Genomic DNA, 13,447 nt, shown 5'->3' on the forward strand with positions numbered 1-13,447 from the left:
CTTGGGAGGCTGAGGCAGGAGACTTTCTTGAACCTGGGAGGCAGAGGTTGCAGTGAGCTGAGATCATGCCATTGCACTCCAACCTTGGGGACAAAAGCAAACTTCTGTCTCAAAAAAAAAAAAAAAAAAGAAAAAAAATAGCTGGGTATTGTGGCGCATGCCTGTATTCCCAGCTGCTTGGGAGACTGAGGCAGGAGAATTGCTTGAACCAGGGAGTCGGAGGTTGCTGTGATCCGAAATTGTGCCACTGCATTCCACCCTGGCGACAGAGGGAGACTCTTCTCAAAAACAAACAAATTAGCCGGGTGTGGTGGCGCACGCCTGTAATCCCAGCTACTTGGGAGGCTGAGGCAGGAGAATTGCTTGAACCTGGGATGCTGGGATTGGGAGGTTGCAGTGAGCTGAGATCACACAACTGCACTGCAGCCTGGGTGACAGAGCAAGCCTCCATCTCAAAATAAACAAACATACTATGAAATGTAAATGATAAATTCTTTATAGTGATGTAGTAACACATCCTGGAGAAATTGGAAATCTAGGAAATAACTAAAACGTAAAAGAAAAAAAAAAGTTTTGACTCTATCACTCACTTCAATTGAGAACAAACAAAAACAACAACAACAGGGAGCGGTGGCTCACGCCTGTAATCCCAGCACTTTGGGAGGCCGAGGTGGGGGGATCACAAGGTCAGGAGATCGTGACCATGCTGGCTAACACGGTGTCTCTACTAACAATATAAAAAATGAGCCGGGCGTGGTGGCTGGCCCCTGTAGTCCCAGCTACATGGGAGGCTGAGACAGGAGAATGGCGTGTGTGGGGAAAAGAGAGATCAGCCTGTTACTGTATCTATATAGAAAGAAGTAGATATAAGAGACTCCATTTTGTTCTGTATTTGAGATGCTGTTAATCTGTGACCCTACCCCCAACCTTGTCCTTGCAAGAGACATGTGCTGCAGTGACTCAAGGTTTAATGGATTTTGGGCTGTGCAGGATGTGTCTTTGTTAAACAAGTGCCTGAAGGCAGCTTGCTGGTTAAGAGTCATCACCATTCTCTTAATTTCAACTACCCAGGGACACATACACGGCCAAAGGTCACCGGGACCTCTGCCTAGGAGAGCTAGGTATTGTCCAAGGTTTCTCCCCATGTGATAGGCTGAAGTAATGCTAAAAGGTTTATGGAGATGTTTGCATATGCATCTCAAGGCACAGCATTTTCCTTTAAACTTATTCATGTCACAGAGGTTTTTGTTCATATGTCTTACTGCCGATTTCCTCCCTACAGTGATCCTATTGTCCTGCCACTCCCTTATTCTTAAGATGGTAAAGATAATTATCAATAAATACTAAGGGAACTCAGAGACCGGTGCCGGCGTGGGTCCTCTGTAAGCTGAGCGCCGGTCCCCTGGGCCCCCGCTTTCTCTTTCTCTACACTTTGTCTCTGTGTCTCATTTCTTTTCTCAAGTCTCTCGTTCCACCTAACGAGAAACACCCACAGGTGTGGAGGGGCAGGCCACCCCTTCAGGCGTGAACCCAGGAGGTGGAGCTTGCAGTGAGCCGAGATCTCACCACTGTGCTCCAACCTGGGCAAGAGAGTGGGACTCCGTCTCAAAAAAACCAAGCAAACCAAAAAAAGGAAGGAAGAGCTGGAGAGGAGAAATCTGTACCGGGTATTGAATCTTTCTTACAGGCACGAGGCCCTGCCCACACAGTGCCCAACTCTTGGTGGTTGAGCCCATGCTAGTGATGCCCACATTTGTATCATCGGTCCACACCCCTCCTTGACCCTTAGGCTCCTCATCATCTCTGGTCTGATTTCTGACAAGTACTACTTCAATGCTGAGCTCCCAGCTCTTCTCCCACCCCCAACTCCATCCATGACCTTTCCCTCTTGGGGAATGGCAGTTCTATTCTTGCAGTTCCTGGGGCCACAATTCTGCAGTCATCCTTGACTTTTCCTTTCTTGTGCTGTAGCATGTCTATCACCAAGCCTTGTCAGCTGTGCTTTCAAAATCTATGAGAATTTAACCATTAAATTTTACCACTTCCATGGTCCCCACCCTGGGCCAAACTGCTGTCATCTCTCACCTCCATTATTTGAATAGCCTAACTGGTCTCCTGCCTCCACTTTGTCTCACTTCTGTCCACTTAATTCAGCTGCCACATAGGATTTTCTTGTTATTACAAGGTCTAATTCTGTCATTTATTTGCTCAGAACACTTAAGTGGCTCCCCATCTCACTCAAAACCCAAGGCTTACGAAAGGGTTTAACATGGCCCTCCCTGACTGTAGAGCACCCAATTCCGTCGCTGATCAGAAGTGCCACTTGTAACCTGCACGGACCTAGGGGACCTGAACAAAGAGGGATGAATGCGGGAATAAAAGACAAGAGACGAAAGAGTATATTTTGAAGACGGGGTCAGGGGGCACCTTGCCTCTAGTGGACAAGGGTCCTGAGCTTTACACAGCCCTCCATATTTATCAGGCAAAACAGATAGCGATAAATGGGGGGTGATTGTGGGGTAGTGATTGTCGGTCTGCTGTTTGGTTCACAGCAGGCTTGCCAGACTGCATCCTGTGAACAATAGGCGCTAGATTTCTCAGTAGATAACTTCAAGGAGCCCAGCGCCAGGGAGTGAGGCCCTCAGCAAACCTTTTGGTGGCAGGCGCTGTGTGAGTTTGCTCACATCCTGCATTCATGATAAACAGTAGCTATTTGACCATATAGCCTCCAGTGGAATGCTGAGTTGATCATGATCCCTTTGTCCTTTTCAGCTCCCAACATCTCTCCCTTCGTGTTTATGTGTTAATTGAAAGAATGTGGCCGGGCGCGGTGGCTCAAGCCTGTAATCCCAGCACTTTGGGAGGCCGAGATGGGTGGATCACGAGGTCAGGAGATCGAGACCATCCTGGCTAACACGGTGAAACCCCATCTCTACTAAAAAATACAAAAAACTAGCCGGGCGAGGTGGCAGGCGCCTGTAGTCCCAGCTACTCAGGAGGCTGAGGCAGGAGAATGGTGTAAACCCGGGAGGTGGAGCTTGCAGTGAGCTGAGATCCGGCCACTGCACCCCAGCCTGGGCGACAGAGCAAGACTCCGTCTCAAAAAAAAAAAAAAAAAAAAAAAAGAATGTAAGGCCAGGCTGGGCAGCTCTCATTCTCTGATTGGCAGTCCATCCGATTTTACAGACTATGAGCAGAAGACAGAGACAAAAACAGCATTATTCCAAGAACTACATATAAGATGTTAATGAGGTGCTTTAGATAGGTCCAAGGGCTGAGGCTTGCCAGGCCTTGCTGGAATTTGGTCCAGTCTTCTAAAGAAGGCTGACATTTTTGAGTTCGCTTATTTAAATCAAGAATTTTGTTTTGTCATTCACCAATATCAAAGGTGATGTTGGATGTGAACGCTCCCTGTAAATGAGCTTTCACAAGGTCCCGTGGATACTCACTTTGGTTATATTCTAAGTTGTTTGCACAAATATGAATGTGGTTAAAATGACAACGCAATTGCTGCTGCAACTGCAAGCTCTGTACTTGTTCCCCTAACCATAGGACCGTGGATTTTAACATTGCCACTTCAGTTAACTCAGTGTTAATTTTATTCTGAAGTAGCCTCGTTTGATCAGCTGTGCGTGTCCAGTTCTCCAGGTCCTGAGCTGTTTGAATAGAATTATGCAAAGCTACAGGGAACATCACAACAGAAGTTATTAGTGTGACTAAGGAAACAATAGCAAAAATTATGCCTAAGGCTCTACAGACAAGATGAGTACGAAGAAGTTTCACAAAATGCAAAGCAGGTGTAGCAGCCCAAGGCTTGGACAGATTAACAGGAATCCATAGCCCAGGGATGTGACCCAAAATCATCAAGGTAGAAATGCTATGTGTTTGCAATGTGCTATGATTAATGCAGTGATAAAACTGGCAAGATTTACAGGTCAATTGGGTATTGTTTACCTGGAGCTGGTTCTCCTTAACTGCCAAAAAGACATGAGGATTAAAAACAAAAACTGTAAATTGAGTGGTGATATTCTTTACAAATGCAACATTAAGATTGTGTCACTTACTATTGCTTTTATTGGAGAGTATTCCAATCCAGATGTTGCCATTCATAAATGGGAGTGCTGCCTTCCATATCGTCTCTTGAATTGGTCCTTTCCTCCCTAGATAATGCCACGGAAGAAGAGGTAGGCTAAATCCTGCTCCATGCCAAGCAATCTGGGTGGCAGACTGGGATTGGATCCCAGTATTGTATAAAGAAGAAGCATTGAAAGCTTGCCACCAATGCCAGTGAAGTTTGTGCCATGATTTCTGATTTTCATCTTTTCGATCTGATTGACCTTTAGGTCCCCAATCCACAATGTCTCCAGTTGACATAGATTGTTTTCTAGCCAGTGGAACAAGACACTGGGTCCATGGAGTAGGGTAGAACTATTGAATGGAATCCATTCCTTAATCAGCACAATTAGGGCAACTGGGCCGGGAAAGGTTGGTTAGCACACCAGTTACATTAATAGAACCAAGACTTAATAAGTACATAATTTTTCCATAGTGACTCAACCATGTTTGAGCTTGAATTGTAAGACAGCTATGGCTGAGCAACGTCTTTGTGGTGATACACAAAGGAAGTCCTTCCAGTGGAGCGGTATAATTAATGACATTATTCTGAGAGTTTAAGTGTTCTATGTCAGGGGGAGTTAGGGGTCCTGGAGCCCACACTCCCTGATCGTGATAAATCTCAGGAGGAGTGTTGCTCCAAAGTATAGGTTGTACTGCTGGGGGATTGAGAACATATGTACAATGTTTTTGCCTCTGCACAGCGAAAACATACTAAGGGAGGAGACCACCCCTCATATTGTCTTATGCCCAATTTCTGCCTCCAAAGAAAGAAGAAGTAAAAACTAAAAGGCAGAAATGAAATCCACAGGCAGACAGCCTGGCGCCACACCCTGGGCCTGGTAGTTAAAGATCGACCCCTGACCTAATTGGTTCTGTTATCTATAGATTACAGACATTGTATAGGAATGCACTGTGAAAATCCCTATCTTGTTTTGTTCCAATCTAATTACCAGTGCACACAGCCCCCAGTCACATACCTGCTGCTTGCTCAATCAATCACAACCCTCTCACGTGCACCCCCTTAGAGTTGTGAGCCCTTAAAAGGGACAGGAATTGCTTACTGGGGAGCTCGGCTCTTGAGGCAGAAGTCTTGCCAATGCTCCCCGCCGAGTAAACCCCTTCCTTCTTTAACTCGGTGTCTGAAGAGTTTTGTCTGCCACTCGTCCTGCTACAATACTGCACAGGACACTATGGCTAACATGGCCAAGAACATGGAATCAGGGGTTTTGCCTGTCACTGATGCTCCAGTAGTTTCTCATCTTCCTGCGTGGTTTTCTTGAGTTGTCCCCAGGTTATGGGGGTGGATGTCATCATCACTCTGGTCAGCCTTCTCTCTATCTTTGCACTCAGGCTCAGCTGGCTCATGGCTTGTATCGGAGGGACCAGGCCCATGGTTGGCCGCCCTGGGTGTCATGCGCGTCTGTGTGAAGAGACCACCAAACAGGCTTTGTGTGAGCAATAAAGCTTTTTAATCACCTGGGTGCAGGCAGGCTGAGTCCGAAAAGAGAATCAGCGAAGGGAGATAAGGGTGGGGCCATTTTATAGGATTTGGGTAGGTAAAGGAAAATTACAGTCAAAGGGGGGGGTTGTTCTCTGGCGGGCAGGAGTGGGAGTCACAAGGTGCTCAGTGGGGGAGCTTTTTGAGCCAGGATGAGCCAGGCACAAGATAATGTCATCGCTTAAGGCAAGGACCGGCCATTTTCACTTCTTTTGTGGTGGAATGTCATCAGTTAGGGCAGGGCATTTTTACTTCTTTTGTGATTCTTCAGTTACTTCAGGCCATCTGGGCATATACGTGCAAGTCACAGGGGATGCGATGGCTTGGCTTGGGCTCAGAGGCCTGACACTGGGTTCCCCCAGGCTCCTACTCCATGGTTGCATGCACCTTGAGGGCACCCACACGGTTTGTCCATCGCCTGTGAAAACAGAAATATACCCTCTTCTCCATGTCAGTAAATCCGCTGGACGTTTCCATTTTCCTTCTTCCAGGGATTTCCATAACACTTTTGGATAAATTTTCCTCTTTTCCTCTAACACTTCCCAATGTCTTTCTGCTGGAGTCTTACCATCCATACCAGGAGTCAAAAAATTTAAGGTAAATAAGGCTAAATGTAGTTTTGATCGAGGTGGTAGTTGGCCTCCTATACCCCCTTTTGTATTTTCAACGTGCATTATAATGTTTGATGTGCCCGCTCTACAATGTGTTGTCCTCTAAAATTGGAATTATAAGGAATTCCAATATTATGGGTTATAAGCTGTAAGACATTTTGAAAAGCATGACTAGTATAAGTGGGTTCATTGTCAGTTTTTAATTGCTTATGTATCCCCATGTGAGCAAATGATGACAGACAATGTCATTGTACATGACCAGCTGTCTCACGTGTTTGGCATGTAGCATGCAGCATATGAGAATAAGTGTCTATAGTCATATGAACATAGCTAAGCTTACCAAAGGTTGCTATGTGTGTAATGTCAGGCCTCTGAGCCCAAGCCAAGCCATCGCATCCCCTGTGACTTGCACGTATATGCCCAGATGGCCTGAAGTAACTGAAGAATCACAAAAGAAGTAAAAATGCCCTGCCCTGCCTTAACTGATGACATTCCACCACAAAAGAAGTGAAAATGGCCGGTCCTTGCCTTAAGCGATGACATTATCTTGTGCCTGGCTCATCCTGGCTCAAAAAGCTCCCCCACTGAGCACCTTGTGACTTTCACTCCTGCCTGCCAGAGAACAACCCCCCTTTGACTGTAATTTTCCTTTACCTACCCAAATCCTATAAAATGGCCCCACCCTTATCTCCCTTCGCTGACTCTCTTTTCGGACTCAGCCCGCCTGCACCCTGGTGATCAAAATGCTTTATTGCTCACACAAAGCCTGTTTAGTGGTCTCTTTACACGGACCCGCATGACATGTAATATCCATTTGCCAAATTTCATTTGGAGCCAAACCTCGTGGGCTACAGCTTTCTACAGGTGTGGTTCCAGGGACATGCTGGCAAGTAGGACAGGCTTGTATTATAGCCCTAGTTTGGCTGCGAGATAAATGTAACATGCGAGTAAGGGTGGCAGTACTTTGGTGCAGAAGCTCATGAGACACTTGAGCTTGCTGAAACACAGAACCAACCAGCTTGTCTGCTTTCTCATTACCTAGACATAGTGGCCCAGGAAGTTGTGTGTGAGAGCGAATATGAGAAATATGAAAAGGACCTGCACGAGCGTGAATAACTTGTTGAAGTCTTACGTATAAGTTAAGCTGGCCGTGTGCGGTGGCTCACACCTGTAATCCCAGCACTTTGGGAGGTCAGTGTGCGCAGATCACAAGATCAGGAGTTGCAGACCAGCCTGGCCAATATGGTGAAACCCCGTCTCTACTAAAAATACAAAAAAATTAGCTGGGCATGGTGGTGGAGGCTGAGGAAGGAGAATTGCTTGAACCCAGGAGGCAGAGGTTGCAGTGAGCCGAGATCATTCCACTGCACTCCAGTCTTGGCAACAGAGCGGGACTCTGTCTCAAAAACGAAAGAAAAGAGAAAAGGGAAGGGAAGGGGAAAGGGGGAAGGGGGAGAGGAAGGGAGAGGAAAAGGGGGAGGGGAAGGGAAGGGAAGGAGTTCTGGGTCTAGTGTACTTTTAATTGTAGCAGTTCCTGTGTGACTGGCTACATTTACAACATAAGCTGAATCACAGACAATGTTGATAGGATCTGAAGCTGTGAGCTGTAAAACCTGAATGACTGCAATTAGCTGTGAGTGTTGCGCTGAAACTCCAGAGGTCATTATTGTTTGAATATGTTTTGGTCCATAGATAGCGGCAGTACCTTTGGAAGAGCCATCAGTAAAATAAGTCTGTCCACCTGGAATAGGCTTGTGATGAGTAATCACAGGAAGAATGAAATAATGGATTTTATAAAACTGTAAAACTTTGTCTTGAGGGGTAGTGGTTATCTATAGCACCCATGAAGTCTGCAAAAGTAGTTTGCCAGGCAGTGGACGTTTCCCAAGCTGCGGCTTGTTGCTGGGAGTATAAAGGAACAATAATTTTGTCAGGGTCGTATCCCGTAAACATTTTTGACCTCTACCTGCCCATAGTCACAATCTGTGTAATTAAAGAAAGATAAACTTGCAGGGTTTTGACTGTTTGATTAGGTAGAAAAGAGCCATTCAATTACTGTTACAGACTTGTCTATGAACTGGTCCAAAAGTCCTGTTGGAGAGTTGGGGGTAGGAAGAATAAACAAAAGCAAGGGTTTTTGCAATTGTAGCCTTGGGGCATGTCTCTGCAATAACCTTTGCTCTACAAGCCATAATTCAGCTTCTGCCTCTTTAGTTAATTGCTGCAGAGAATTTATAGAAGAATCTCCTTGCAGGGTTTGGTAAAGATGTGTAAGTTGGTAGGTAGCAATACCTAACATCGGCCATAGCCAATTAATATCTCCTAATAATTGCTGAACATCATTTAAAGTCTGTAACCTGTCTTTATGGAGAACTACTTTCTGAGGCTGTACACTTCTCTCTAATAATAGTTCCTAAGTATTGGTGTGGGGAAGTTGTTTGTACCATTTCTGGAGCTATTTGGAGATTCCATTTAGTCAAAGCCTGCTTTGTTTCTCTGAATAACTGATGTAGGATTTGATCTGTAGGAGCAGCCAAAAGAATATCATCCATAAAATGAATGGTGTAAGCAGTAGGAAATGTATTCCGAGGTTCCTTTAATGCCTGGCCTACAAAATGCTGACATAGCATAGGACTGTTAAGCATGCCCTGGGGTAAACGCTCCATTGATAATGAGACACAGGTTCTCTTTGATTAATAGAAGGCACAGAGAAAATGAATCGAGGCTTATCCTTCTCGTGTAAGGGTATAGTAAAGAAGCAATCCTTAAGATCTGTTACTACAAGAGGCCAGTCTCTTGGAATAGCCGCTGGAGATGGTAAGCCTTTTTGTAAGGCACCCATCAATTTTATATGTGCATTAATAGCTCTTAAATCATGTAGCAGTCGCCATCTTCTGGACTTTTTTGTAATAACAAACACTGGAGAATTCCAGGGGCTGACTCCTCTATGTGTCTGGCATCCCATTGTTCTTTTACTAGCTGCTGAAGTTGTGTCAGCTTCTCCTGAGATAGGGGCCATTGATCCACCCATGTGGGTTTGTCACTGAGCCATTCTAATGGTAAGGCAGTGGGTGGAGGAGAAATATCAATGACCCCTGTCAGAAATCCTGATGTCCTAGCCCTTTTCTATCTATTTTTCCAGTTACTGATAATCGGGTTAGGATTTCCTTGAAATTTTCCTAAACCTTTTTCCCTCTGATATCCCATGTTCTTCCTCATTTTAAATCCTGGGTTATCAAAGTTTTTTTTTGTAAGTTTCATATCCCATGCTGTAAGTAAGTCTCGACCCCATAAATTGATAGCTATATTTGAAACATAAGGCTGAGAAGTACATGACTGTCCATCCGGAACAAGACAAGATAAAATCTCAGGGCTCTGTTGAACACTTTGAGCTGTTCCTACTCCCACTAGGGACGTAGAAGTTAATTGCAAGGGCCAGGATGGGGGCCAGTAGTCTTTAGATATTACTGATACATCAGCTCCTATATCCATAAGCCCATAAAATTTCTTTCCTTTAATTTGTACTACACAGGTAGGTCTATTAGAGGCTATGGGTTGGGATACCTAGACTCCCATGTAGTTGTGCTCCCAAACCCTTTATTTCCTTGTTTCTCCTTTTGTGCAGAAGGGTGTAATTTGCAGGGAATAAGCAATAATTAGCAATATATTCTCCTGGTTCAAAAATCTAAAGATCTTGTGACATTAAAACTACTTGAATTTCTCCTTCATAATCGGCGTCAATCACTCCTGGGACTACAGTCCCTTGCAAATTAAGATGGCTTTTGCCTAAAATTAGTCTCATGTATGCTGTTGGTAAAGGTCCCCAAATACCAGTGGGAACTTTGATAGGTTTGTCTTCTGCTACTAACATGATTCTTTCTCTGGTGGGTAGATCTAATCCTGCACTTTGTGGTGTTCCTGGGGTGAGGGAATCAGTGTGCCTCCGGGAACTTATCCCTTCCCTGAAATGGGATTGAGGTCTGGACTGGGAATGCCCTCATTGTTTGTGGGGCCCAGGTCTAGGCCCCGTCTCGTTTCCTGGCATGGGGGTGCCATTCTGATGAAATTTTGAGTGACACCACTTAGCCCAGTGATTTCCTTTGTTACAGTGTTATGCCCAGATCGTTTATTCCCTGAAGAAGACCACCAGAGTCCAGAGTCAAAGCTAAGCAGCAAGGATCTTTATTACAGGTTCGAACCTGGAACTCTCCCTCGCTCGTGAAACGAGACGGGCAGAAGAGCTCCCCCACTGAGCTCCGAGCAGTGTTATATAGTCTAAGAAAAGTGGGCATAGAGTTATTATACAAATCAGATATATGATTGGCTAGTGTTTGAACAAGGCGATTTGGCTAACTATGATTGGTTCCCGCCATTTCTGATATTTTGGTTCAAACTTTGAGGCGGGAGAGCAGGTTTATGGCAGCAAGAGTTTATCTTACTTAAACACGTCTTGTGACCTTGCCTTAGAACTTACAAAATCTCTGGTATGTGCAAAACAAAATCTCTGGTATGTGCAGAAAACCAGGTACTCACAGAACTTACGAAATCTCTGGTATGTGCAAAGATTAGAGAGCAGAACAAGGGTGTAGCGGGTGGGGGGCGGGTACACATCTATCTTTGTGTCCTTTCATTAGCAAGGACAAAGTCCTGACGTTTTTTTCTGCTGGGTGGGACACTGTATTGTAAGGTCGTTTCTGTCCTGAGATCTGGCAGCATTCCTTTTTAAAATGTCCAGTTTTTCCACAATTATAACATTTTCCCATTTTAGGGTTTGACCCTTGGCTCCTTTTAGATTTGTCAACTGTTAAATTAGCCATTGCTTGTGCTAACATTGCAGAGTGATGAAGCTCAGTTCCCACATCCTGACAATTTCCCAAGTTTTTTGTACACCTCACCAGTGCCAGTGCATGTTTACAATCCGTGTTTGCATTCTCAAAAGCTAGAGTTAAGGTTAGCATTGCAGCTGCGGTATGAGGAATTTGACACTTCACTGCCTCTTGCAATCTTGCAAGAAAATGTGCATAGGGCGGCCAGGTGCAGTGGCTCACGCCTGTAATCCCAGCACTTTGGGAGGCCGAGACGGGTGGATCACGAGGTCAGGAGATTGAGACCATCCTGGCCAACATGGTGAAACCCCATCTCTACTAAAATTACAAAAAATTATCCAGGCGTGGTGGCGGGCACCTGTAGTCCCAGCTACTTGGGAGGCTGAGGCAGGAAAATAGTGTGAACCTGGGAGGCGGAGCTTGCAGTGAGCCAAGATCGTGCAACTGCACTGCAGCCTGGGCAACAAAGCAAGACTCTGTCTCAGAAAAAAAAAAGAAAAAGAAAGAAAATGTGCATAGGGCTCTTGCAACCCTTGCATGATATGTAAAAAGGATTGTACTGGGACTCCCTCTTCAGGAATTGTGGCCCAGGTGCATTTAGTGGCCTGTGCGCACTGCTGATAAGCAGTGTCTGGGAGTGCCATTTGATATTCCAGGTCTGAATAAGGGCCATTACCTAACAGCATATCCTCTGTAATGTCTCGGTGTCTAGCAACATGATTCTGTCTAGCCTGGTCTGCACATATTTCTTGCCAATTTAAATTCCATGTCAGATATGTGCTAGTGGACAACCAAGCTCGCTCCAAGTGTTTTACATCAAAGGATAAAAGACTCGTAGCACCAAACACGGATTCTAGCAATCCTAAGGTAAATGGGCTCTGTATGCCATTATTTATCACACTTGCTTTTAATTCCTTTAACAACTTAAACTCTCGTGGAGTGTATTCATGAATAATCTGCTGTGGATTATTTGGATCAGGCCTTACAGAAATAGGAAAAGCACAAGGTCCTAAGGACTCTCCAGCTATGGCAGCAGAACGTAAAATTCTTTGTATTGGGGGTCTCTATTTCTGCTACTTGAAGGAAGCGGTACAGATGTTTCTGCAACTGGAGGAGGCGGTATAGGCCAATTTTTATCCTCCCTATCCTGTTCTTTATTTTCAATTGGAGCTGTGGGTGGGACAACAGATTCTTTAAGATTTTTAGATTCAGCCTGCTGCCCCGCAGAATAATAAGGAGATAATGGCAGAAGTGCAGTACGAATTAAACTCCAAGGGGAAAAAAACAGAAGAATCAACTTTAGGACCTTTTTGATGAGTCTGTTTTAATCTTTCTCCTGCTCTAGCTCAATTTTCCACATCAAGAGTGCCTGCCTGATGGCCGGGTGTGGTGGCTTATGCCTGTAATCCCAGCACTTTGGGAGGCCAAGGCGAGTGGATCACGAGGTCATGAGATCGAGACCATCCTAGCCAACATGGTGAAACCCCGTCTCTACAAAAATACAAAAAGTTAGCCGGGAGTGGTGGTGCATGCCTGTAGTCCCAGCTACTCGGGAGGCCGAGGCAGTGGAATCGCTTGAACCCAGGAGGCAGAGGTTGCAGTGAGCCAAGATTGCGCCACTGCATTCCAGCCTGATGACAGAGCAAGATTCTGTCTCAAAAAAAAAAAAAAAAAAAAGAGTGCCTGCCTGTGGAAACCATGGGTTATGTGTAATAACCTTTTATGGCTTCTGCAGGAGATTAGTTAGTGCCTGTGAATTAACCTGAGCTCCAGACTGTCTCAACAGAACTTTAAGCAACTGCACATAATGTTTTCCTTTAATAGACAAATTCTGCCCCTTGTTACCCTGATTCAGAAAACTTCCCATTCCCAGTACTTCTTTAAAGCACTGCTCCCAGTACCTCTTTAGGGCACTGACTTTATATCTGCTGCCAGCAGACTTGTCCTGGGGTCCCTGTTCACCTTGTCAATTTCAGTTCCTCTGCTCCAGCAGACCTTCTTTGTTCACATCCTTGAAGTCCCTGTTCAGGCGCCACTTTGTAGAGCACCTGATTCTGTCGCTGATTGGGGGCGCCACTTGTAACCTGCATGGACCTAGGGGGACTGAACAAAGAGGGGGAAAACGCAGGAATAAAAGACAGGAGAGGCCGGGCGCGGTGGCTCAAGCCTGTAATCCCAGCACTTTGGGAGGCCGAGGCGGGTGGATCACAAGGTCAGGAGATCAAGACCATCCTGGCTAACATGGTGAAACACCGTCTCTACTAAAAATACAAAAAACTAGCCGGGCGTGGTGGCGGGCGCCTGTAGTCCCAGCCACTCGGAGGCTGAGGCAGGAGAATGGCGTGAACCTGGGAGGCGGAGCTTGCAGTGAGCCGAGATCGCGCCACTGCACTCCA

This window comes from Macaca nemestrina, chromosome 15, assembly GCF_043159975.1.
Source record: "Macaca nemestrina isolate mMacNem1 chromosome 15, mMacNem.hap1, whole genome shotgun sequence".
Taxonomy (NCBI): domain Eukaryota; kingdom Metazoa; phylum Chordata; class Mammalia; order Primates; family Cercopithecidae; genus Macaca; species Macaca nemestrina.